We start from the raw sequence: 27,417 nt of genomic DNA on the forward strand, positions 1-27,417 counted from the left end.
TTTAGCCTCTGTTTTTTTGCGTTTTTTTAACGCTTTTTGCCGTACAAAATAAAAAGCATGTTCAACTTTTTGTATACGTCGTTATGGACACATCAATACCAAATATGTGTAATTTTAATTTTTTTTTTACCTTTTTTATGCTAATATGTGAAAAGGCACAAAAAAGGTTTTTTTTTACATTTTTCTTTTTTGTACATATTTATTAGCTTTTTTTTACACCATCTATGTCCCTCTGAGGGACTTAAAGCACAGCACTGATGATCGCTGTGATAAGGCATGGCAGGACTTCTGTCCTGCCATGCCTTATCGCTTATACAGCGATCCCAGGCACTGGCAACACAGGACGCCAGTATCTGGCAACAGGCCGGGCTCTCTGCGATATATCGCGAGAGCCCGGCAACTTCACAGAGGGAGCGCGCTCCCTCTGTGAACCCTTCCCATGCCGCAATCTATATAGATTGCGGCAGGGAAGGGGTTAACAGCGGGGGGGGGGGGGGGGCGCATCTCCGATGCCCCCCCACTGTTACAGTGGGAGGCCGTCTATCCCTGTCAGCCGGCTCCCCCTGTGGGATAGCGCGAGATCAGTCATGATCTCGCGCTATTCCTATGACATAAGGGTACGTCATTTTGCAGGGTTAAAACATTGTTCTTTTGAAACAGATTTAACCATTCTCCTTGAAAGGGTAAACCATTTTCTCTCCAGGGAATCCATAACTTTCAAACAAACAGGCTGCTCTGTTCTTTACCAGGCACCATCAAGGTGTTGGAGAGAAGTAACAAATCCAAATAATAAACTGTAGGGCAACGCCGCAAAACAGCAAGATGTAATGATATATGTAGGATAATAATCACCCGGGGCCGAGGGTGAACCCCATAAGAAAAGTCCAGACGGATTGCTTCTCAAACTCCCAATCACTGTTCATTAGAACCCCCATCCAGGATGGACATTCAACGAGGGAGGGTGGTCCTAGTTGCACCCCCTCACAATAGTAATTTTTTCCTACAATGCTTCTGTTCCTACTTTTTGCTTATATTGTTGTGACTGGGTTATTGTCTGCGGGCTAGGAGCACCCTTCCTCATGGGATGTCCATCCTAGATGGGTGCTCCAATGAACAGTGATTGGGAATCTTGAGAAGTAATCCAGGCCGATGGCATTGCGGCTAGACATTTCTCATAGGGTCCTCTGCCAGGACCAGGTGAGTGCCATCCTACATATATCATTACATCTTGCTGTTTCTGGACAATGTTCTCCAGTGTTTATTTGGATTTGTCAATTTATCTCTTGAAACAGAGCGATTTATAGTCATGAATCGCTAAATTCTGATGCCTGATTGAAGATATTTCAGCCTGTAATGCTTCGGAAGACTGTGCCTATAGGGGTTACCTTCAGCCCCAATGTGTGTAATAAAGCAGTCAGCTTGTTATTTCTATCCTTTTTAAATCTTGTACCCTGGAATATGAGTATACTTCTAAAAATGCAGTTTAGGGCTTCCCATTGTATGGAGGCAGGTGTAAGATCTGACAGATGATCGTCCAAGAAATTATTAATAGCTTGCTTTATATCTTCTAGACATGCTACATCATTCAATAAATTCTCATTCAGGGGCCATGTTTGACATCTGGTTCCACCCCCAAGACCCTCCAAGAAATCATATACTGGATTATAAAAAAAAAAGTATTTTGTATGTATAGAGCACCACAATATACATATGTAAAGTATGTATAGAGCACCACAAATTTCTAATGATTTTTTGTTTAAAAATTTCTTTGCATGGATCTGATGGAAATTTCCAATCCTCACAGGCAGCAAAGTAAAACTAATCAGAAGTGTCATTGTTTAAAAGCGGTGGCTTTTGACAGAGCTATTTGCTAGTCAATAATAACTTTTTGTAAATACAATTTGTACCATTAGCAGCACTTCTATTTATGATTGTGCTGCTGATGGTCTTCATTTTCCATGGCAGCATGGTTGATAAAGATCAGAGATGAAATTATAATTTTTACCTTTTTATCTTCATAATTTATTTGGCCAATTATCACGGTTTGCTCAGAAATAAATTGTCACAATAACTGACCAGAGTAAACAGGTCCATAAGCTGGCCAAACAGATTATATTGATGTCTGCCAAACCCACTACCAGGATTTGCCAACTATTTGCGCACTGTGTATGTAACTACCTGTTTCCGACATACAGCAACTCTAGCGAACAGCTAATTGTTGGGGGTGCTGGGTGTCAAATCCCTGTGGGTCTGCTAATTGTAGTGTATCACGAGCAAAATGTGTGTTTACTGTAAAATCGTGTCATCTAAACACATAACTTCATGTATGCGATGCATCTCTTATATTCAACCCCGTAAAGCTTGACCCTTTTCAATCCAGTGTCGGACCTCATCCAAGATTGAGATTTCCCTACGTAATTCCAATGTCTGGCGAGGTCCAACAAATGTTCCTAATAGTATGCAGGACAGTGCTCCGATGTCAGTGGCTGTTCTGCATATGTATGTCACAATATGCAGGACAGCACTCCCATTGGGTCATCGTCTTGCTGCATGACCCAGGTTCTCTTGAGATTCAGCTAACAGGCAGATGTCCTCACATTTTCCTTTTGAATCTGCTGGTATAATTCAGAATTCATTGTTCCATCGATGACGGTCGAACTATCCGATCCCGCTGGAGCAAACCAGCCCAAACCATGATGCTACCACTATCGCGTTTCACAGATGCCATAAGGTTTTTACATTGTAATGCAGTGTTTCTCTTTCTCCAAAAATAACGCTTATCATTTAAGCCAAAAAGCTCTATTTTGGTTTTATCCGTCCATAAAACATTATTCCAATAGCATACTGAGTTGTCCAGGTAATCTTTAGCAAACTCCAAATAGGCAGCAATGGTTTTTTTGGAGGGCAGTAGCTGTTTTTTTGCAATCCTGCAATGCATACCATTGCTGATCCTGATGATAGATTCATGAATATTAACATTAGCTAATGTAAGAAAAGTGTTCAGTTCCTTAGAGGTTACCTTTTGGTTGTTTTGTGACCTTGTGGACTATTATATGCCTTGTTCTTGACGTGATTTCTGTTGGTCGACCAGTCCTGGGGAGCGTAATAATGGTCTTGCAATTCTTCCATTTGTACATAATTTGTGTGACTGTGGATTGGTGGAGTCCAAAATCTTTAGAGTTGGTTTTGTAACCTTTTCCAGCCTGATCAGCATCAGCAACTCTTCTTCTGAGGTCCTCAGAAATCTCCTTTGATTGCATGATACGAGATCAAATCTAAGCAGAAATATGAAAATATTCTGCAGGGTTCACAAACTTTCAAGCACCACTGTATATGTGTATATACAGTATATATGCATATGTATATAAAAATACAAAATTTATGCAAAGAAAGTCGCATGAAAATCCATTCAACGACAATTAACTCCTTAGTGCCACAGGAAATACCTTTACATCATGGAGGCACAGGGTTTGTATAAAGCAAGATCGGGAGCTGACTGTCTTTGACAATTGACACATGCTCGCAACAGCCAGGATCAGCGTTCATACTGATCATAGCTGTTAACCATTCAAATGCCACTGTCAATTTCTTTCAAAATATGTTTATTGATTTTTCTTATACAAAATATAAACCGTACATATAGTTGTATAAACAATGGATAGAACTCGCCAGTCGGATTAACGGGCCAGTAATCTGTCTCACTTCAAGTCTTATGGCATGTCGCAATAGAGTACCAATCAATGGGGAGGTTCTGGTGGATGTTAGCTATATAGTATTGGCACTTCTCATCCTAGGGTGAGAACCTTAAATGTTAAACATTTGCCCTGCTACATTCAAGGGGGCTCGATATATTGGTACAAATTCGCGTAGCGAGATGAGCTATCCTAATCAATTGCGAGCGATGCGGCCCACGGGCCCCCCCACTCTCCTTGTGGTCTTGTAGCGACCCTGTTTATGTTCGCCTATGCGATCTCACCGAGAGTCCAAGAGTTTAACTCTGTACCCCGTCGGTCGGAGAGATAAGTTATGGGTCGCTTTCATATATATGTGAGGGGGCCCGCCCGCCGCACACCCCGCATATCTGCAACGACCTACAAAAACAGTTATAAGGTAGAACAAAAGAGATAGAAGAGGGGGTGGGGGATGTTAGTGAGGGGGGGGGGTTGATATTAGCCTCCGTCCCGGTCCTGCGCCCATTATTTTGGGTCTTGAAATTTGTTATAGGACCCCGACACCAATCCGAGGGGGGGGGGGGGCTCACCGTAAGTTCTTATATTGAGCCATCGGTAAGCCACCTGTCAAAGTCATCAGAGCTTTTATAATCTAGCCACACTGTCCAGGTGTTAGAGAAGTTGTCTGCCTCCCGGTCTCCCTCCGTATCTGTACTCCTGAGTTCCTCCATGTACCTGATGTGTTCTAGTGCCTCGGTCCACATGGCCCTAGTCAGCTCGCCCCTCCGCTTCCAGTGCAGTGGGATAATGTGACGCATGGCCATTATGAAGTGTCTTAAGAGCCCTTTTTTTACACGGGAGATGGAGGCCACTGTCCATTTCGACAGTGGCATTAACTCCCTTGTGATGAGATTTTGAGCTCACTTTGTTGTAGTATTAGCGTGTCTGCATGGTTTACTCCCCCAATCCTTCTTTCCAGCCTATATTTTGGTTTACAGTTATAGCACGTTTGTAGGAGACGTTACAGATACATTTTCCATACAGATAGGAAACTTTTACGCTTCTAAACCATAAGGTGTTAATTGTATGAGGTTTGTTTGGGTGAGCATCTTGTAAAGATATAAGAAGATAGTTTACCATAGTCCATTCTATTTGGGCCTAACTAATTGTAAGGGCATCAGAATTTTACCGCAGACCACGAGTAATTGACCAGTGATATTTTAACACATTGAGGACTCCCATGTCACCATTATACCATTTTCTAGTTATCACGTGGAATCTTATTTTACTGTAGTTTTTTTCTCTTTTTTTTAGTTTTACATTTTTTTCAGACAGGTGTGAGATAAAGGAATTATCAGTGTGCCAAGTACAGTAGATATAGAATGGTAGGCAAAATCATTCGTTTAATTGTAGCAATTTCCCCTGCCCATGAGATAAAGATGTCAGAATAATAAATAAGGGTCCGAGGGATGTTAGTAAGTAGAGGAGGATGATTACTGATGTAGGTAAATTTAAGGCCTCTTTCACACGGGCTACAAAATCATCGCTACAAAACGCATGTATGTGAAGCCCATGGTTTCCATTGGGTTTTTTCAGGCTACAAAACATCTCATGTGAAAGAACCCATTGGAAACCATCAGCTTCACATACATGCGTTTTGTAGCCCATGTGAAGGAAGCTTTACACATCAAAAAACATTGAAAAACTATTGAAAAGCAAGAAAATGTTCTGTGCCATAGTTTAACATGTTATGGGTCAAAAAATATTGCTACATCTGTATGTTTAAATATTTGATTAGTAGAATTAGTGAAGGAGATATCGAGGTATAGAAATTTGATGCCAGTCTGTTGGAAGGGTTTACATATAAACTGTCCTAATGCATAATCACTTCAGGCACCACTTACTGTTGAAGGAAAATAATAGTCTCATTTATGTGCCTTGACTGCTTTTTATACCAGAAATGCAATTTTGGTGTTACTGCTGAACATACAGTACCGTGTAAAAGTTTTTGACAGATGTAGAAAAAATGCTGCAAAGTAAGTTGTTTTTTGGGGGTTTTTTTTGTCTTTTTTTCTTTCAACGATATAAGAGTCTGATTGACTCCAAATATATTTTGCAGCAGGACAACAACCCCAAACATATAGCCAATGTCATTAAGAACTATATTCAGTGTAAGGGCTCCTTAACATGGGCGCTGCATTTTTTGTCCGCCCGCGTCACAGCACGACCGAAAATCCCATAGATGAGAGGCAGCCGTGACCAAGTCACGGCTGCATCTCCTGTTTTGTCACCAGTTCAGACGGCTGGGGCTGCACAGCATATACACCACAGCCAAGGATATGTTGGGCAGGGGGAGACAGTTTAGTTCTGCTGAACTCCCTCCCCTTTCCCTCCCCATTTCCACCCCTTTCCTCCCCCTCTCAGCCCCTTGCCCACTTTTGGCAAAAGCAGGGGGTGAGAGCTAGTGTGTTAAACCCCCCCCCCCTCTCCATCCCTTGCCAGCTGACAGCAATTGTAGGGGGCCGGACGTAGTGGGAGCTTAGTGAAGCTAGTGTTCTAATCTCCCACCCTGTCCCGCCCCCAGCAGCCGGCAAGGGGTGGAGAAGGGTAGGGAGTTTAGCAAAGACACTGCTAAACTCCCTCCCACATCCCTTTTCCAGCACCTCTCATAGGCTCCCATAGAAGTCTGTGGGACCAGTTGGCATATTCCGGCCGGAAGATAGGTCCAGACCTATATTTTCTGCCTGGCATAAAAGCCACCGGCTGGAATGTGTTTCTTATGCGCTATTTTTTCCCGCCAGGCGATTTTACACAATGCAAAATTGCCCATTGGAATCAAATGCATTAGATATTCTTGATTTTCAGCCAGAGTTTTATTGCGGCAAGATTGCCATAATAAAACGCTCATGTGCAGGCAGCCTAAAGAAGAACAGAGGGTCCTGGAAGTGGTGATAGTGTTACTGAAGAAAGAGCAGTACAAAGATATATATCACTGAAAATAATACTATATGAAGGCTAAATAATATTCCCAGACTGTTACCACATAATACCACCATACAGTTACAGAAATACAACACTATACAAAGACCTATATTGCTCCTATACAGTGACCATATAGCTGTAGATGCCAGCTCTACGTGTTTGCTCTGCAGACTGTATACATTAGCATTATATCCAGTAATCATAGGTAGCATCTTCATTGACTGGATTAGCTCACTTTCCCTTTTCTTCTGCATCCAGTCTAAAACACCATGACAATTTCTCCTGGCCACAACTTGTTTCTGCACAGACATCTTTGGCTCCTCATCTGTAGTGTCCCAGATAGTAATAAGACCACCTGTTTTGCCCGCATAGTAGTACTATCTCCATTTTTGTGCTCCATGTAGGCCCCATACAGTAAGTGCTGCCTATAGTGAACCTCACAAAGTAATAGTGTCCCCACTTTACAATAATGCCTTCTTTATGCCACCTCTCTGTACTAATATTGCCTATTGCCTCCACTCAGTCCTTTTTTCCCCTTTATTAATTCCACTCCCTTTTGCTCGCTTTTAGAAATAATGACTCCTTTGGCCCTCTTTTACAAATCATGCCCCCCTTCTGCTGTATTTTACAATTAATGCCTCCCATTGCCCCCTTTTATAATTAATGGCTCTGTTTAGAAATAGATTCTTCTTGTATGTAATAAAAAAGCCATATTCTTTTCAACAAATTGAAGAGCTCGATCATTAAATTTATTTGGCAAAACAAAGGCCCCAGAGTAAAATACACAACTCTAATCAAGCATAGGAAACTTGGAGGTATTGGTCTACCAGACTTTGAAACTTATAAAATGCAGTTCATCTCAACCGAATAATTGACCTAACTCATGCTCTAAAAGACAAATTAGGGGTTGATCTAGAACTTCATTCTTTAATGACAACATTTCAACATCTGGTCTGGACCACCCCTTACAATAAACCCAATCTTAAAGAGACCGGAAATCCAATAACAACCCTGTCACTTAAAATATGGCAGAAATTCAACAAAAAACTAAGAATAATCCCAAATATTAGCGGATATACATGCTTCCTAAACCTAATACCCAACAAATTTAAATTTATTTAAAAAATGCTATCCGGCATCCCTAATATCACCCCCACTTGCTCTCTGGAGTTATATGAAAATAATATATTTCTTTCCCAAAATATGCTTAAAGGGGTTGTCTCACGGCAGCAAGTGGGATTAAGCAATTCTGTATGGCCATATTAATGCACTTTGTAATATAGATCGTGCATTAAATATGAGCCATACAGAAGTTATTCACTTACCTTCCCTGCGCTGGCGTCCCCGTCTCCATGGCTCCGTCTATCAATCAGGAGGCTGGAATCGGCACACGTGACGGGGCGGAGCTACGCGATGATGCATAGAATTGGGCGGAGCCAGAACGCCGCTGCTGCCGGACAGAGCCGAAGGCAGAAGACCCTTCTGCGCAAGTGCGTCTAATCGGGAGATTAGACGCTAAAGTTAGACGGAGCCATGGACACGGGGACGCCAGCGCAGGGAAGGTAAGTGAATAACTTCTGTGTGGCTCATATTTAATGCACGATGTATATTACAAAGTGCATTATTATGGCCATACAGAAGTGCTTAACCCCACTTGCTGCCGCGAGACAACCCCTTTAAACATCAACTAGGACTCCCTCATCTTAGCGACAAGGACTTTTATATTATTAAGGACGCAATCTCCCTATACCAAGCAGATATACTTAATACTAACCATGACTTACATTTTCATAAATTAATGTGGAAGGATTATCACACTAAGAGGAAGAGATCTAGAATTTACCAAACCCTTCTATATAGAGGGAAACACCCTCCTATATAGCTAGTTGGGAGAGAGATTTAGATGTATCATTCTCTCCAGAAAAAGTGCAACAAATCCTACAAAATTCACACTCAAGCTTAATATCCACGCGCTTTCAGGAACTAAACTACAAGATCAAATCAAGATGGCACAAACCCCCCGAACTTCTAAACAAAATAGATCAAAACTACCCTTCACTCTGTTGGCGATGTCTCAAAACAAAAGTCACATATACCGTATTTTTTGCTTTATAAGACACACTTTTTCCCCTCCAAAGCAGGGGGGGGAAAAGTTGCTGCGTCTTATAGAGCGAATGTGCCAAAAAATTGTTCTGATTTTTAGCGCAATCGCGAATTTAACGCGTCAACGCGATTTAGTTAGCGTGATTAAACTCGTTAAACTCCCGATCACACGAACAAATGTGCGATCAGTCAGAAGATTTCTCTCCTCCCCACTGCCGCCCATACATACCTGTGATTGGTCGTGAACGCCGTTGGGTACTACTGCTGCTCCCCACCTCCACCAAACGGCTTCCTTCCTTCCTCCTGCTGCACACAATTGCCGCTGTGACATGGAGTGATGGATTTTCAGACCTCTGCTGCTTCTTCTGCTCCGTCACCCGGCACTAACCCTGCGCTGTCGCTGGGTGAGTTCAAATTTTTTTCCCCCTATTTTCCCGCTCTAAAACGGGGGTGCGTCCTATAGACCGGTGCGTCTAATAGAACGAAAAATACGGTCTAAATATATGGTTCTCCTGCCCATTACTTCAACCCTTTTGGTATGACCTGCAAACTAGTATCAATTCTATTTTAAGAACCAAAATTACTATAGTCCCAAAACTACTATTATTAAATTTGAATCCAGCTATTGACAACATGGGAAAGACAAACTTGCTTCCATTCCTCATAAATGCCGCCAAAGTATTAATTCCCAGACATTGGAAAGATACAGATCCCGCTGTCATTCAAGAGTGGTACAAAGAGCTAAATACCATGAGCAGCTATGAAAAAACAAGATTCCTCCGACATCAAAATCTGGATGGATCTGGACACTTGGTGTAAATGGCTATGCTACAAAAACAGACCAGAATTTTTTACTTAAGAGCAACGCATAAGCTTCCTAATAGGAAACCACTCTCTCGATTGTAAGGAAAAAGGGGAGGAAGGAGCGAAAAAAGAAAGAGGGAATTTTTGCTACCTGACTTACATTCAGCATAGATATACTTTCTAGGACAATTTAAATATTGCATGCCATTTGGATAATTAAACAGAATCGTCCACTTAATTTGTTCTTCTAGTAATGCTCTGTATGTTCACAGAGAAATTGTTTCTTGTTTTTCTTTCCCACATGCTTACCGGGTTTCGATACGGATAAGTGGATTTCCCTTTTTTCTTTCTGTACCCACCCCAAAATTTATAAATAAAGAATTTATACAAAAAAAAGAAGCCATATTCACTTCCTCTGTCATAAATAGAGATGAGCGAGCATACTAGATAAGGCAAACTACTCGAGTGAGTAGTGCCTTATTAGAGTACCTGCCCGCTCGTCTCTAAAGATTTGGGTGACGGCAGGGGGCGGGGAGCGGCAGGGGAGAGCGGGGAGGAACGGAGGGGAGATCCCTCTCTCCCTTTCTCCCCCCCCCCCCCCGCTCCCCCCTGCTCACCGCCGCAACTTACCTGTCACCCGCGCTGGCACCCAAATCTTTAGAGACGAGCGGGCAGGTACTCGAATAAGGCACTACTCGCTCGAGTAGTTTGCCTTATCGAGTATGCTTGCTCATCTCTAGTCATAAACCCACATGATTGGTGCAGTCAATCTCCCATCACAATGTTAGTGAGGCCAGGGATATCTGTAATAATCATCAGTGAGGGACAACAGAGGAGGGGAGTATGGCCTGTTATTAAATTGAAACAAAGGGGTTTGGTCTTGTAGATATGGTACCTTTTAATGGCTAAGGACCATGGCTGTGAGACGCGAAAGCTGGCTATAACATCATGTATTTTTTTTTGCCTTTAAAAGGTATCATATCTACAAGATTACCTGGTTTCTCTTGCTGGGAACAATCACATTTTATTTTATTACACACATTTAACTCCTTGAGTGGCGGGTTTCCTACCACCCTGTCGTGCCCACCAGGGCAGGTTTTTTAAAATGGTCTAATCATTGAATTTCAACTAATTTTGCAGTTGCGTCTCAAGAGCTATAACTTTTTCATTTTTCCATTGACATGGCTATATAATGGCTTGTTTATTGCGGGACAAGTTGTGATTTTTTTAAACAGGGGGGAGGAAAAAAAGAAATGGGGAAAAAAGAAAAAAAGGGGCCATGTCATTAAGGGGTTAAATAATGTATTAACTTTCTTCTCTGGGTCATTACGACGCATGGAAACCACATGTGTGATTATATTTCTGATTTTTTACAAAGTAAAGGGAGACAAGTGTTTTTATAATTTTTGTATAATTTTTTACCTTTTTTTTTACATTTTTTTTTTGTCCCTTTAGGGGACTTCCACAGGGACCCATCAGGACCCCCTGATCACATTCCGGGGGTCCGATGGTGACAGCCCTTTACATGCTGCAGTGACAGCCCTTTACATGCTGCAGTCACATAGACTGCCACATGTAAAGGGTTAACAGCAGAGATCGGAGGTTTTCTCTGATCTCTGCTGTAAGAGCTAGTACCTAGCTGTCCTCTCACAGCCAAGCACCAAGCTCTCTCTGCCACAGAGACCATCGGCTTGCTTCTGACAAGCCGATGGTCTCTATGGCAACCTGTAAACAAAGCAGGAGATTGCCGGCATATCGGCAATATCTTCTGCTGGTTTTTCAAAGTCCTGCTTTGTTCTCTATGGGACTGTGCAGGCAGAGCACAATGTCACAGCTTGTGGCATTGTGCTCTGCAGCTTCCATAGTGATACATAGCCTGGAAATCTTCCGGGCTATGTCGCTATGAGCAGTGGAGCTCGTCCCGGAAAATTTCCGGGCGTGCCACTCAAGGGGTTAAAAATCATGGTAATCGATAGTGGATTGTAATAGGGAAGGTTTTGATGATCAGCGGGCCCTCTTTTGTTTTGCTTCTTGTATGATACTTCATTCATGAGACACCATATTTCAGATATTTTGTATTGTGACGATTTCTAGAGGATAATGGCTGATTACTAGCACATTATTTATGGCACTGATGCTATGTAACACTTAGACTTTATTTTTGGATATGATGTTTTGCTTTGCAAGTTTCTAGATGGTCATTAATGAAGTGTTTTCATAGCTGAGCATTGACAATCTTCTAAGAATATCAGCTTCAATAACTGCAGAATACATGATGCATCACACATTGTGATGGGATCCATTATCCATCTAAGGGATAAGATATATGGAATCCAGGCAGCATGAGATGAAGTAAAAATTTACATTCTTTAATCTTTATTCCTCCGTAGGAAAAAAACAAGCGACGTTTCGACCCATCAAAGTGTCTTTATCAAGCATTGCCCGACACTGGTCCCCGTGTGTACACGCTCCCTTGCTCACATCGTGGCTAGCTGGGAGGCGGGTGGCTGGAGGAGAGTTTTCTCCCCGCTCTCTCTGGCAGGGATCGAGGCTGGACATTATGAAGGGTACCGTTAAGGGTGGCTTTTCACACACCATTTTTTTTAGAAAATGCACTTGCAGCAAATCCAGAAGTAGATTGAGAAAGAATGTATACTATGGAGGACTGTTATTAGGGTTATGGTGGGGTTGCTTCTTTCAAATTTGGACAGTACAAAACTACTAGAGATGAGCGAGCACCAAAATGCTCGGGTGCTCGTTACTCGGGACGAAATTTCCGCGATGCTCGAGGGTTCGTTTCGAGTAACGAACCCCATTGAAGTCAATGGGCGACCCGAGCATTTTTGTATATCGCCGATGCTCGCTAAGGTTTTCATTTGTGAAAATCAGGGCAATTCAAGAAAGTGATGGGAACGACACAACAGCGGATAGGGCAGGCGAGGGGCTACATGTTGGGCTGCATCTCAAGTTCACAGGTCCCACTATTAAGCCACAATAGCGGCAAGAGTGCCCCCCCCCCCCGCACTGTCAGCATAAAGATCGTTCTTCTCTGCCACAGCTGTTACAGCTGTGGCAGAGAAGAATGATTTCTCTTCTATATGTTCTCAATGGGGTCGGCGTTGCTGCCGTCGGCCCCATTCAGCGCATATAGAGAAGAGAACAGGAATCGCAGATCGCAGATAGGTGCGATCTGTGATTTCTGTTCTATAATTTATCGGACGAGCGCATAAAAAGCGCTCATGTGTCCGATAAAAATTCGCCGGACGCATGCGCAAATCGCGCGAAAGACGCCCGTCTGATTAAGGCCTTAGTCAGACGGGCGTTTTTTCGCGCGATTTGCGGATCGCATGACGGATGCGCATCCGCAAATCGCGTGACCGGTGCCCGAAAATCGCCCGAAAATTGGGCGGAGCTGTCCAGCGCATTGCATTCAATGGAGCCGGCAATACAGCCCGCTCCATTGAAAGCAATGCGCTGCGGGCGATTGTGGGATGAATTGTCGGGAAGGGCTTAAATATATAAGCCCTTCCCTGCAATTCATCCAGAAAAGGGTTAAACTAAAAAATATATATATACTGACCTGCTCCCGGCAGCCGGAGTTCCGCGCGGCCGTCCTGCAGTGGGTGTGAAGGGGGTGTGAGTCAAACTTGCCCCCTGATTGGCTCAGCGCTGAGCCAATCAGGGGGCAGGTCTGACTCACACCCCCTTCACACCCACTGAATGGGTGTGAGTGAGACCTGCCTCTGATTGGCTCAGCGCTGAGCCAATCAGGGGGCAGGTCTGACTCACACCCCCTTCACACCCACTGCAGGATGGCCGCGCGGAACTCCGGCTGCTGGTGGCAGGTCAGTATATATATATTTCTTAGTTTAACACTTTTCTGGATGAATTGCAGGTAAGGGCTTATATATTTAAGCCCTTCCCGACAATTCATCCCGCGATCGTCGGCAGCCCATTGATTTCAATGGAGTCGGCTGTATTGCCGACTCCATTGAATTCAATGGGCAAACATCGTTCTTCTCTGCCACAGCTGTTACAGCTGTGGCAGAGAAGAATGATTTGTCTTCTATATGTTCTCAATGGGGTCGGCGCTGCTGCCGCCGGCCCCATTGAGCGCATATAGAGAAGAAGGACCGTTGGGGTTCTTGAAGCCTAAAATCACTCCTAACACTCTCCCTATAGCAGCCCCGGCATCAACAGCACTTTCCCTCAGCTAAGTGAGAACGCATCTGTGGCGAGCCGCGGGCCGGCAGATTTTAATACTTGGGTGACACCTAATCTCGCCAGCCACTCACTGCAGGGGGGTGTTATAGGGCTTGAACGTTGCAGGGGGAAGTTGTAATGCCTTCCCTGTCTTTCTATTGGCCAAAAAAGCGCGCAAATTTCTCAGGGAAGAAAATGAAAGTAACTCGAACATCGCGTGGTACTCGTTACGAGTAACGAGCATCTCGAACACGCTAATACTCGAACGAGTATCAAGCTCGGACGAGTATGCTCGCTCATCTCTAAAAACTACCCAATATCAGAAATAAGCAAAAACAAAAATAAGATAAAGAATGTGAGGAAAACAAGATTAGAGATGAGCGAGCATACTCGTCCGAGCTTGATACTCGTTCGAGTATTAGGGTGTTCGAGATGCTCGTTACTCGTAGTGAGCACCACGCGGTGTTCGAGTTACTTTCATTTTCTTCCCTGAGAAATTTGCGCGCTTTTCTGGCCAATAGAAAGACAGGGAAGGCATTACAACTTCCCCCTGCAACGTTCAAGCCCTATACCACCCCCCTGCAGTGAGTGGCTGGCGAGATTAGGGGTCACCCGAGTATTAAAATCTGCCCCTCCCGCGGCTCGCCACAGATGCATTCTGAGTCAGATCAGGGACAGTGCTATCTTGTTGGAGCTGCTATAGGGAGAGTGTTAGGAGTATTTTAGGTTTCAAGAACCCCAACGGTCCTTCTTAAGGCCATAGAAATCGCAGATCGCACCTATGTGCGATCTACGATTTCTGTTCTCTTCTCTATATGCGCTCAATGGGGCCGGCGGCAGCAGCGCCGACCCCATTGAGAACATATAGAAGACAAATCATTCTTCTCTGCCACAGCTGTAACAGCTGTGGCAGAGAAGAACGATGTTTGCCCATTGAATTCAATGGAGCCAGCAATACAGCAGGTTCCACTGAAAGCAATGGGCTGCCAGCGATCGCGGGATGAATTGTCGGGAAGGGCTTAAATATATAAGCCCTTCCCTGCAATTCATCCAGAAATGTGTTACAATAAAAATATATACCGGCGTATAAGGCGACGGGGCGTATAAGACGACCCCCCAACTGTCACCTTATACACCGGCAATACAGTGGAGCAAAGAATAAAAATCATTACTCACTTCTTCTGACGTTCTGCGGTGCTCCTGCAGGCTGTCGCTCCCTCCTGGTTCCCGGCAGAGCATTGCTTTCTCTACGAAGGGCTTTAAATCCCTGCCTCCAGAAACACACGTGCCTTCAGCCAATCACAGCCAATGACAATGATGTCATTGAATGGCTGTGATTGGCTGTGTTTCTGGAGGCAGGGATTTCAAGCTCTGCGTCCAGAAAGCAATGCTCTGCCGGGAACCAGGAGGGAGCGACAGCCTGCAGGAGCACCGCAGAACGTCAGAAGAAGTGAGTAATGATTTTTATTCTTTGCTCCACTGTATTGCCGGCGTATAAGGTGACAGTTGGGGGGTCGTCTTATACGCCCCGTCGCTTTATACGCCGGTATATATTTTTATTGTAACACATTTCTGGATGAATTGCAGGGAAGGGCTTATATATTTAAGCCCTTCCCGACAATTCATCCCTGCGCACGCCGGCAGCCCATTGCTTTCAGTGGAACCTGCTGTATTGCCGCTCCATTGAATTCAATGGGCAAACATCGTTCTTCTTTGCCACAGCTGTTACAGCTATGGCAGAGGAGAACGATCTTTACGCTGACAGTGCGGGGGGGGGGGGGGGGCACTCTTGCCGCTATTGTGGCTTAATAGTGGGACCTGGGAACTTGAGATGCAGCCCAACATGTAGCCCCTCGCCTGCCCTATCCGTTGCTGTGTCGTTCCCATCACTTTGTTGAATTGCCCAGATTTTCACAAACGAAAACCTTAGCGAGCATCGGCGATATACAAAAATGCTCGGGTCGCCCATTGACTTCAATGGGGTTCGTTACTCGAAACGAACCCTCGAGCATTGCGAAAATTTCGTCCCGAGTAACGAGCACCCGAGCATTTTGGTGCTCGCTCATCTCTAGTAAGGATCCAAATCCATTCAGATCCCCTTGAACGGCATGTCATCTTGAGAGGTTATTAATCACTTTTTAAGAAGGACATCATAGGTGACCATACTGTCTGAAAGTTGACATGAGTATTCTTAGTTAAGTTATTTGTAACCCATAGTAGTTTAGCCTTCACTAGGTTGTAGAGGTTTTTGGTTGACTTCCAGGATTTGGGCTAATCCTTGTGCAAACTCACAAAAGATTGAGGGGCAAGGGGAGGAATTAAAAACTGTCGATCTTACACTAGTCTTTAGCAACAGTGCATTAAAATACGTTATGCTAATTTGGCATATCTTTAGCCAGTACCCAGGATAGAAAAGCAAATATATGTGAGTTATTAGTTGGTGTAAATTTCAGCTATAATTTAGACTGGTTACTGATGTAAATTATAGTAAATCTCTCAGACTGTGGAGGCCATGCCCTAACCACCAGCCTGCCTACTTTTCCCCCAAATAGGGGCGTGCAGCTTGAAAATGAAGGATGTAAAGAGTAATCTTTGCTTACACAAATTAATTTCTGTAATTTAACTTGGAAACTTTGCTATTCTTTTGGGGGCAGCTAATGGTTATGTGGAGAATAGGCACTGTGTACAGCCATTCTGATATGTTCATTTTTGAGCAATTTTTTGGTTACTAGAACCTTAGAGAATAGTTTTTAGCATTGTCAATAAAGGAGTTTAGTTGACAGTAAATAAAGTTTAATCTTTTCTGGGTTAGTGTGTAAGCCATACAGTAAGTACTTCCAGCATAGTGTAACTCCCACATAGATGCTAAGGGATTTAGTAGCAGTCACATTGCCATTGTTAGTGATTTCTTGTTCAAGCACACCACTTTTCTTTGGTTAATTCGCTGTTGGGTTAAATGCTTAGAGTGCTGCATATAAAATAAAACAGAATTCGTGAAACACTCCTAGATCCAGCTTTGGTTCCTAGGACAATCAGCCATTGGATAATTAAGAGAAGGTGGACACTGGAACAAGGATGAAAATTTAAAAAAACCTTAAACTAAAACAGTAATGGATGGAACAAAACTAAAACAGTAATAGACACCCTAGTGTCTATTCCAAGTCTAGTTCTGCATTGTTTGAAGTTGTCCCCATTACATCAAATGTTGATTGTAAAACAGCAGCCAGTAATCAGTGACTAACGATTAAGACATAGTAGTGAGCAATGACTTGGTCTAGAGTTGGTCTAAGAGTAGAGTCCCCTTCCATGAAGCATGGCTACCAATAATAGCTGTTAAAATGGTGAAATAGTAAAAGTATAACAACTTTTTAAAAACTTTTGATACGTCATAGTGAGTTTTGATCAGTGGAGGTCCGTGTGTTGAGAACCCCATTGATTGCCAGAACTAAGGGGCAGAAGTACTCAACTGAGTGCAGTGCCCATTTTGCTGCCTTTGCAACACATATATAGACTCCACAGGCTTTCTACAGAGCCTGTATTCCACTCCAAATAGTGATGGAACGGCCGAATAGGCACAGCACTTAGATGAACCATTCTGCCTGTTTTGTTTTTAGCAATTTGTCAGGGGTCTCAGTACCTGGACCCCCATGATGAAAACTAATGCTTTCCACGTCATATTATGTCATTGATAATTCCAGATACCAACAGAAAATGGCCCTAAAGGTTCTTGACAACATTAGATATATGCAAGTGGACATTGCTAGCAAAACTAATGAGTGCTCAACATTTTTTATGTCTTATAAGCTAATGATGTTCGGTACAGTATGAGATCATCCTCATCTGAATACATTTTCTCTGCATAGTTGGAAAGAGATGGAAAATAAAATGGATATACCTTGTATAATGAAACTCGGAAACAAGCTTATTTTACAAGTGTGGGTAAAGTTGTTTTCCTTTGGGCAGGTTTTGTTGGCTGACGGCTCTGACTACTGGGTCTATAGAGAATACACTAGAAGTAAAACTGGAAGCCTTTAGCTAATGATTAACTGAAACAAGTATTTGGCAGACCTCATTGTAAGGAGTGCAGGATTTAGTGTCAGGCGGGATTAACAAAGGTCACATCAACCCCTCAAAGATAGCCCCATGTCTCACCACTGTGTCCTCTAGTAGTGTCACATATAGTGCAATTATAATCCTTAGGCTTACTAAATTGCATAGTTGATTGTAAAATGTGTTACTTGCTGTCTAACCCTGAGGATACGGCCTCATTTGGACCTAATGACTCAATTTTTTCTTTATTTTCAGATCCACTTTTGAAAAGCCATAACTTTTTTACTCTTCCACCTATATAGCCATGTAAGGGCTTGTTCTTTGTGCGGTGAGCTGTAGCTTTTTTGGGTCCCATTTTGGGGCACACATAATGTATTGTATAACTTTTATTAATTTGGGTGGAACTCGTTTAAAAAACATAAATTTTCCTTTTTTTGTTTCTTTCATGGCGTTCATCATGCAGTATAAATGACACCATAACTTTTTTCCTTTGGGTTGGTCTGATTACAACAATACCAAAATTACAAAATTATATGTTTTTTTTCCACTTTTGCACAATAGAAACTTTTTTGAGAATTTTTTTGCATTCAAAAACCTATAATTTCTTTTACATTTTTCTATTAATCTTGTATAGTGATGATTTGGATCCTTGTTTTCTTGTGCTGATGATGACAAACTTGTCTTTTATCTTATTTTTTTTTAAACAAAGATTAAAAGTGTGCACGAAAAAGATTTTCTACAATTTTTTTCCATTTATTTGGTACTGTTTTAAAACTTTTTTTATGTACCTATAGGAGACTTGAGCCTGCGATTTCGTGATCACTCAGATAAAATACGGTACTGGTAACTCATTGACATTCTGTAATTTCACGGCTGAGGACCGATGACATCACAGAAGGGAAGCCCTTTGTTAACCGGTTGAGGACCAAACGATTTTTTGTATTTTTTCATCTTCATTTTTCAAAAGCCATAACTTTTTTATTTTTCAGTTGACGCGGTCGTATAAGGGCTTGTTTTTGCGTGGCGATTTGTAGTTTTTATTGGTACCATTTTTGGGTACATAGACTACATTGTAAAACTTCTGCTATAGATTTTTTTTTTAAAGCGTTAATTATGCAGCATAAATGACACACTACATTTTTTTCTGCGGGTCGGTACGTTTACAACGATACCAAAATTCTTATATTTTTTTAGGTTTTTCCACTTTTCCACAATAAAAACCCTGTTTTTTTGAAATTATTATTTTTTTCTAAATCACTGCATTCAAAGTTCTGTAACTTTTTTTATTTTTCCATGGACGGAGCTCTGTGAGGGCTTATTTTTTGCGAGACGAGCTGTAGTTTTTATTGGTACCATTTTGGGGTACATACGTTTTTTTAAATCACTTTTATTGCGTTTTTTGGGAGGCAAAATGCTAAAAATTAGCATTTTGCCTCATTTTGTTAGCGTTTTTTAACGCTTTTGGCGGTGCAGGATAAAAAGTGCGTTCAATTTATTGTACGTGTCATTATGGATGCATCGATACCAAATATGTGTGATTTTGTTTTTTTTTATGCTAATATGAGAAAAAGTATAAAAAAGGGTTTAACTTTTTTTTTTACATTTTTATTTTTTGTTCTTTTTCTCTTCTTTTCATACAATCTGTGTCCCTCTGAGGGACTTGCATTGCAGGACTGAAGCTCACTATGATAAGGCATGGCAGGACTTCTCTCCTGCCATGCCTTGTCGCTTATTATAGCGATCTTAGGCAAAGGCAATACAGGACGCCGGTATCTGGCGTCCTGTTGCCATAGCAACCAGCCGGGCTCTCGCGATGTTATCGCAAGAGCCAGCTGAAGTCACAGAGGGTGCGCGCTCCCTCTGTGAACCCTTTCCCTGCTGTGATCTACTTAGATTGTGGCAGGGAAGGGCTTAACAGCGGGTGGGCGCATCTCTGATACCCCCGCTGTCGCAGCCGGAGGCCGGCTACTAGTGACAGACGGCTCCCACTACAGGATAGCGCGAGATCTGCTATGATCTCGTGCTATCCCTATGACATAAGGGTACGTCATTGTACGGGAGGTACCCCGCTCCCATGACATACCCTTACGTCATGGGGAGGGAAGGGGTTAATCTCATTCATGCCATGATTAACAGATTACGGCATGTAAGAGGTTAACAGCATGGCCGGTGTTCTCTGCTGTTACAGTCGGAAAACAGCTGCCAGTCACAGCTAGCTCCCACTATGTATGGCATAGGCTTAGCTTCTGAGCCTGTACCATCTACATGCCATAAATAGATGGCATTTTACCTTAACCTCTTGCTTCCCATGTAGAGATGAGCGAGCATACTCGGTTCGGATGTTTTTGCACTCGAGCACCGCTTTTTCCGAGTAACTGACTATTCGGACGAAAAGATTCGGGGGATGCCGGGGGTGAGCGGGGGGGTTGCAGAGGGGAGTGGGGGGGGGGGGGGGGTAAAGAGAGAGAGAGAGAGCTCCCCCCTGTTTTCCACTGCTACACCCTGCTCCACCACGCCACCCCCCTGCCCCCCGGCGCCCCCCGAATCTTTTCGTCCGAGTAGTCAGTTACTTGGAAAAAGCGGTGCTCGAGTGCAAAAACACCCGAACCGAGTACGCTCGCTCATCTCTATTCCCATGATGTACATGTATGTAATGGGTGCAAAGGGATTAAATAATATAATGTTTCATAAAAAAGAACAGAAGCAAAGTGTATTTAGAAAGGTATATAATGCACCTACCGACATTATTGGCCTTATGTAATAAATAGAGATGAGCGAACGTACTCGTCCGAGCTTGATATTCGTGCGAATATTACGGTGTTCGGGATGCTCGTTACTCGTAACGAGTACCACGCGGTGTTCCGGTTACTTTCAGTTTCCTCTCTGAGACGTTAGCGCGCTTTTCTGGCCAATTGAAAGACAGGGAAGGCATTACAACTTCCCCCTGTGACGTTCAAGCCCTATACCACCCCCCTGCTGTGAGTGGCTGGGGCGATCAGATGTCACCCGAGTATAAAAGTCGGCCCCTCCCGCGGCTCGGCTCAGATGCCGTGTGAGTTAGTGAGGGAAAGTGCTGTTCTATTGGAGTTGCTGTAGGGAGAGTATTTGTAGTGAGTGTAGGCTTCCAGAACCCCAACGGTCCTTCTTAGGGCCACATCTACGTGTGTGCAGGCTGCTGTTAGCAGTGGAAATTTTTATTTTTTTTTTCTCAAAATCGGCAGTGCAGAGCATTGCACCCGGCATTAGGGACAGAAGTGGTGCTTAGGCAGGGAGAGTGTTAGGAGTGAGTGTAGCCTTCAAGAACCTCAAAGGTCCTTTCTAGGGCCAAATTTAACCGTGTGCAGTACTGTGCTGGCTGCTGTTAGCAGTGTTGCATATTTTTTTTTCTTCAAAAAATCGTCTGTGCAGAGCATTGCACCCTCCATTGATACTACAGGGACAGAATTGTGTAGGCAGGGCCACAACACAGTTATTGTTCATTGAATATCCGCAGTGGGGCCCTCCCTTTGCAAATTTGCGAAAAAATTATATTTGGCCTGCTTGTGTCAGTCCTAAGGTCTCCGTGTACGTGTGTGCTGCGTGGAGAACGTACAAAAATCAAACGCAACCAGCTACGGTTTACTGCAGGCTTGCGCCATTGTCTTTCCTGACTGGCAAATACCTGCTCTGCCAGAGTTAATAACTCTGCTACACTAAAGTTGTGTGACACTTTTTCAGGGCCACACCACAGTTATTAAACGTATTGTTCATTGAATATCCGCAGTGGGGCCCTCCCTTTGCAAAAAAGCGAATTCAATTAATTATATTTGGCCTGCCTGTGTCAGTCCTAAGGTCTCCGTGTACGTGTGTGCTGCGTGGAGAACGTACAAAAATCAAACGCAACCAGCTACGGTTTACTGCAGGCTTGCGCCATTGTCTTTCCTGACTGGCAAATACCTGCTCTGCCAGAGTTAATAACTCTGCTACACTAAAGTTGTGTGACACTTTTTCAGGGCCACACCACAGTTATTAAACGTATTGTTCATTGAATATCCGCAGTGGGGCCCTCCCTTTGCAAAAAAGCGAATTAATTATATTTGGCCTGCCTGTGTCAGTCCTAAGGGCTCTGGGTACGTGTGTGCTGCGTGGAGAACGTAAAAAAATCAGACGCAACCGGCTACGGTTGAGTGCAGCCTTGCGCCAATTTCTTTCCTGCCTTGGAAATCAAATCACTGGTAATACAGCATGCTGAGGGGTAGGGGTAGGCCTAGAGGATGTGGACGCGGCCGAGGACGCGGAGGGCCAAGTGAGGGTGTGGGCACAGGCCGAGCCAGTGCGGTGGCCAGGGGTAGAGGCAGGGCCAGACCAAATAATCCACCAACTGTTTCCCAAAGCGCCCCCTCGCGCCATGCCACCCTGCACAGGTCAAGGTGCTCTACGGTGTGGCAGTTTTTCACAGAGACGCCTGACGACCGACGAACAGTGGTGTGCAACCTTTGTCGCGCCAAGATCAGCTGGGGAGGCACCACCAACAGCATGCGCAGGCATATGATGGCCAAGCACCCCACAAGGTGGGACGATGCCCGTTCATCGCCTCCGGTTTGCACCACTGCCTCTCCCCCTGTGCCCCAACCTGCCACTGAGATCCAACTCCCCTCTGAGGACACAGGCACTACCGTCTCCTGGCCTGCACCCACACCATCACCTCCGCTGTCCTCGGCCCCATCCAGCAATGTCTCTCAGCGTAGCGTCCAGACGTCGCTAGTGCCACAGTTTGAGCGCAAGCGCAAGTACGACGCCACGCACCCGCACGCTCAAGCGTTAAACGTGCACATTGCAAAATTGATCAGCCTACAGATGCTGCCGTATAGGCTTGTGGAAACGGAGGCTTTCAAAAGCATGATGGTGGCGGCGGCCCCGCGCTACTCGGTTCCCAGTCGCCACTACTTTTCCCGATGTGCCGTCCCAGCCCTGCACGACCACGTCTCCCGCAACATTGTACGCGCCCTCACCAACGCGGTTACTGCCAAGGTCCACTTAACAACGGACACGTGGACAAGCACAGGCGGGCAGGGCCACTATATCTCCCTGACGGCACATTGGGTGAATTTAGTGGAGGCTGGGACAGAGTCAGAGCCTGGGACCGCTCACGTCCAACCCACCCCCAGAATTGCGGGCCACAGCTCGGTGGTGGTATCTGCGGCGGTGTATGCTTCCTCCACTAAAGCACCTTCCTCCTCCTCCTCCTCCAACGCAACCTCTGTCTCGCAATCAAGATGTATCAGCAGCACGTCGCCAGCAGTCGGTGTCACGCGGCGTGGCAGCACAGCGGTGGGCAAGCGTCAGCAGGCCGTGCTGAAACTACTCAGCTTAGGAGAGAAGAGGCACACGGCCCACGAACTGCTGCAGGGTCTGACAGAGCAGACCGACCACTGGCTTGCGCCGCTGAGCCTCCAACCGGGCATGGTCGTGTGTGACAACGGCCGTAAGCTGGTGGCGGCTCTGCAGCTCGGCAGCCTCACGCACGTGCCATGCCTGGCCCATGTCTTTAATTTGGTGGTTCAGCGCTTTCTGAAAAGCTACCCCCACTTGTCATACCTGCTCGGAAAGGTGCGCCAGCTCTGCGCACATTTCCGCAAATCCCACACGCACGCTGCCACCCTGCGGACACTGCAACATAGGTTTAATCTGCCAGTGCACCGACTGCTGTGCGACGTGCCCACACAGTGGAACTCTACGCTCCACATGTTGGCCAGACTCTATGAGCAGCGTAGAGCTATAGTGGAATACCAACTCCAACTTGCGCGGCGCAGTGGGAGTCAGCCTCCTCAATTATTTACAGAAGAGTGGCCCTGGTTGGCAGCCATCTGCCAGGTCCTTGGAAAATTTGAGGAGTCTACCCAGGTGGTGAGCGGCGATGCTGCAATCATTAGCGTCACCATTCCTCTGCTATGCATCTTGAGAAGTTGCCTGCAAAGCATAAAGGCAGACGCTTTGCGCTCGGAAACAGAGCCGGGGGAAGACAGTATGTCGCTGGATAGTCAGAGCACCCGCCTGTCTATATCTCAGCGCGTTGAGGAGGAGGAGGAGCATGAGGAGGATGAGGAGGAGGGGGAAGAGACAGCTTGGCCCACTGCTGAGGGTACAGATGCTGCTGGGCTGTCATCCTTTCAGGGTGTATGGCCTGAGGAGGAGGAAGAGGAGGAGGAGGAGGATCCTGAAAGTGATCTTCCTAGTGAAGACAGCCATGTGTTGCGTACAGGTACCCTGGCACACATGGCTGACTTCATGTTAGGATGCCTTTCTCGTGACCCTCGCGTTACACGCATTCTGGACACTACGGATTACTGGGTGTACACACTGCTCGATCCACGGTATAAGGAGAGCCTTTGCACTCTCATTCCCGAAGAGGAAAGGGGTTCGAGAATGATGCTATACCACAGGGCGCTGGTGGACAAACTGATGGTAAACTTCCCATCCGACAGCGCTAGTGGCAGAAGGCGCAGTTCCGAGGGCCAGGTAGCAGGGGAGGCGCAGAGATCAGGCAGCATGTACAGCGCAGGCAGGGGAACATTATCCAAGGCCTTTGCCAGCTTTATGGCTCCCCAGTCAAGGCTGAGTCGGCGGTAGCACTGTAAAAGGATGGTGAGGGAGTACGTAGCCGATCGCACGACCGTCCTCCGTGACGCCTCTGCCCCCTACAACTACTGGGTGTCGAGGCTGGACACGTGGCCTGAACTCGCGCTGTATGCCCTGGAGGTGCTTGCTTGTCCTGCGGCTAGCGTCTTGTCAGAGAGTGTGTTTAGTGTGGCTGGGGGAATCATCACGGATAAGCGTACCCACCTGTCAACCGACAGTGCCGACAGGCTTACACTCATCAAGATGAACAAAGCCTGGATTTCCCCAGACTTCTCTTCTCCACCAGCGGACAGCAGCGATACCTAAGCAATACGTAGGCTGCACCCGCGGATGGAAGCTACGTTCTCTCTCACCATCCAAAACGGGGACATTTCTGCTTCATCAATCTGTGTCTAATATTCCTCCTCCTCCTCCTGCTCCTCCTCCTGAAACCTCACGTAATCACGCTGAACGGGCAATTTTTCTTAGGGCCACAAGGCTCACTCATATAATTTTTCTAAACAATTTTTATATGTTTCAATGCTCTTAAAAGCGTTGAAACTTTAACTTGAACCAATTTTTCGTTAAACTGGGCTGCCTCCAGGCCTAGTTACCACTTAAGCCACATTAACCAAAGCGATTAATGGGTTTCACCTGCCCTCTTGGTTGGCCATGGCCAATTCTTTTGATGTACATTAGTACTGTTGATACAGCAATTTTTGTGGGCCCTCGCCTACAGTGTAATCAAATGAATTTTTAGCCCACCTGCATTACAGCTGATGTTACATCCGCTGTGTTGGGCAATGCAATAGGATATTTTTGTGTATCGCCGGTGGGTTCCAGGGAGCCACCCATGCTGTAGGTGCACACGGAGTTTAACCTACATCTGTCCACTTGTAAAGAACCCCAGTCAGACTGGGGCATGCAGTGTGGGCCGAAGCCCACCTGTATTAAGCACGACATTACTACCTCAGCTGTGTTGGGCAATGCAATGGGATATTTCTATGTACCGCCGGTGGCTTCCTGGCACCCACCCATGCTGTGGGTCCACAGGGAATTATAAATGCATCTGTTTCCACTTGTAAAGAACCCCAGTCTGACTGGGGCATGCAGTGTGGGCCGAAGCCCACCTGCATTAAACATGACATTACTACCTCAGCTGTGATGGGCACTGCATGATGGGATATTTTTATGTACCGCCGGTGGGTTCCAGGCAGCCACCCATGCTGTCGGTCCACAGGGACTTCACAATAGGGAGTTGTACCTGCCTGTGTCTATGAATTAAAAACCGTGGTCTGACTGGGGCATGCAGACACCTTGACAGAATGAATAGTGTGTGGCACATAGGTTCCCCATTGCTATGCCCACGTGTGCAGCTCCTGATGGCGGTGGCACAGGATTATATTTCTCATTGCTTCTGTACAGCATTGTGGGCTATCGCCCCGCCCCTTTTAAAGAGGGTCGCTGCCTAGCCGTGCCAACCCTCTGCAGTGTGTGCCTGCGGTTCCTCCTCATGGCAGACGCACTTCTAAATAGACATGAGTGTGGCGTGGCATGAGGGCAGCTGAAGGCTGCGCAGGGACACTTTGGTGTGCGCTGTGGGGGGGAGAGGGGGCGGTTGGGCAGCATGTAACCCAGGAGAAGTGGCAGTGGAGTGTCATGCAGGCAGTGATTGTGCTTTGTTGGAGGTAGTGTGGTGCTTAGCTAAGGTATGCATTGCTAATGAGGGCTTTTCAGAAGTAAAAGTTTTTGGGAGGGGGGGGGGGCCCACTCTTGCCGCTATTGTGGCTTAATAGTGGGACCTGTGAACTTGAGATGCAGCCCAACATGTAGCCCCTCGCCTGCCCTGTCCATTGCTGTGTCGTTCCCATCACTTTCTTGAATTGCCCAGATTTTCACACATGAAAACCTTAGCGAGCATCGGCGAAATACAAAAATGCTCGGGTCGCCCATTGACTTCAATGGGGTTCGTTACTCGAAACGAACCCTCGAGCATCGCGATAATTTCGTCCCGAGTAACGAGCACCCGAGCATTTTGGTGCTCGCTCATCTCTAGTAATAAACCATCTTAGTGAAAGTGTGGCCTTGTTTAAAGTAACTGATTAAAGTTCTTCTTTCCTTTTTCTATGAGTCATTTGTAAAATATGAGGCTGCCACCCAATTTTTTTAAATCCATTATTATTTTTGGTACTAGTATACATACTCTTTATTGGTTCTTAGTCTATATGGCGTGTTCCCCAACTAGCCGCTGCTCACTCTTTATTGGTTCTTAGTCTATATGGCGTGTTCCCCAACTAGCCGCTGTTCAGCCACATGTGGCTTGTGGGCCCATGCTCTGCACATTAGCCCTGGGTTATACCAAATGCAGTGGCAATTTACATTATTACAGTTATGTCCAAACCAGCAAATACAAAATTGGATGGTATAACACGAACTACAAACTCTGAGCTGTATTTTTCTACTTTGCTCATATTTGGATGTGGCTCACAAGGTACAAAAGATTGGGGACCCCTGCTATGTGGTAATAGTGACACTTTTTCCTATGTGCCAGGTATTATAATGTAATATAGATAAACATAAATATAATGTAAAACTATAATGTCAGCAAAATTCCTCTTTGTATACACCAGACATGTATACATAATGTCAAAAGATGCGGACTAGCTGAAGATTGCATCACTGGAACCATTTTCTTTGTTACATGGTGACAACATCTAGAAACATGTATGAACAACCTCAGCCACATATTATTGGTCACTTACTGTTCTTGCAGTGAATGCCCAGCGTACTCTATGATGCATTTCCTGGTGACTAATGACTTTTGCTGATGTGTATATTAAAAGTAAGATGGTCAGTAGAATCGAACAGGACCAGTATTTTTCTTAGCATTGATATATTATATAAATGTGTAATATGATGTAAACTATTTGTAGCTAATGATCTACACAATGCTGTTTAGATCATGCTATCGAACTTGAGGTGGAGACTTTACCGGGTCAAATTATTG

General features: G+C 45.0%; 1 protein-coding gene across 1 annotated transcript in view; it reads left to right on the forward strand.

The window, feature by feature from the left end:
* Window positions 1–27,417, forward strand: part of MYO18B (myosin XVIIIB) — a 529,330-nt gene that overhangs the window by 9,764 nt on the left and 492,149 nt on the right. The window lies entirely within an intron of this gene.

Source organism: Eleutherodactylus coqui, chromosome 5, assembly GCF_035609145.1.
Source record: "Eleutherodactylus coqui strain aEleCoq1 chromosome 5, aEleCoq1.hap1, whole genome shotgun sequence".
In the NCBI taxonomy this organism is placed as follows: domain Eukaryota; kingdom Metazoa; phylum Chordata; class Amphibia; order Anura; family Eleutherodactylidae; genus Eleutherodactylus; species Eleutherodactylus coqui.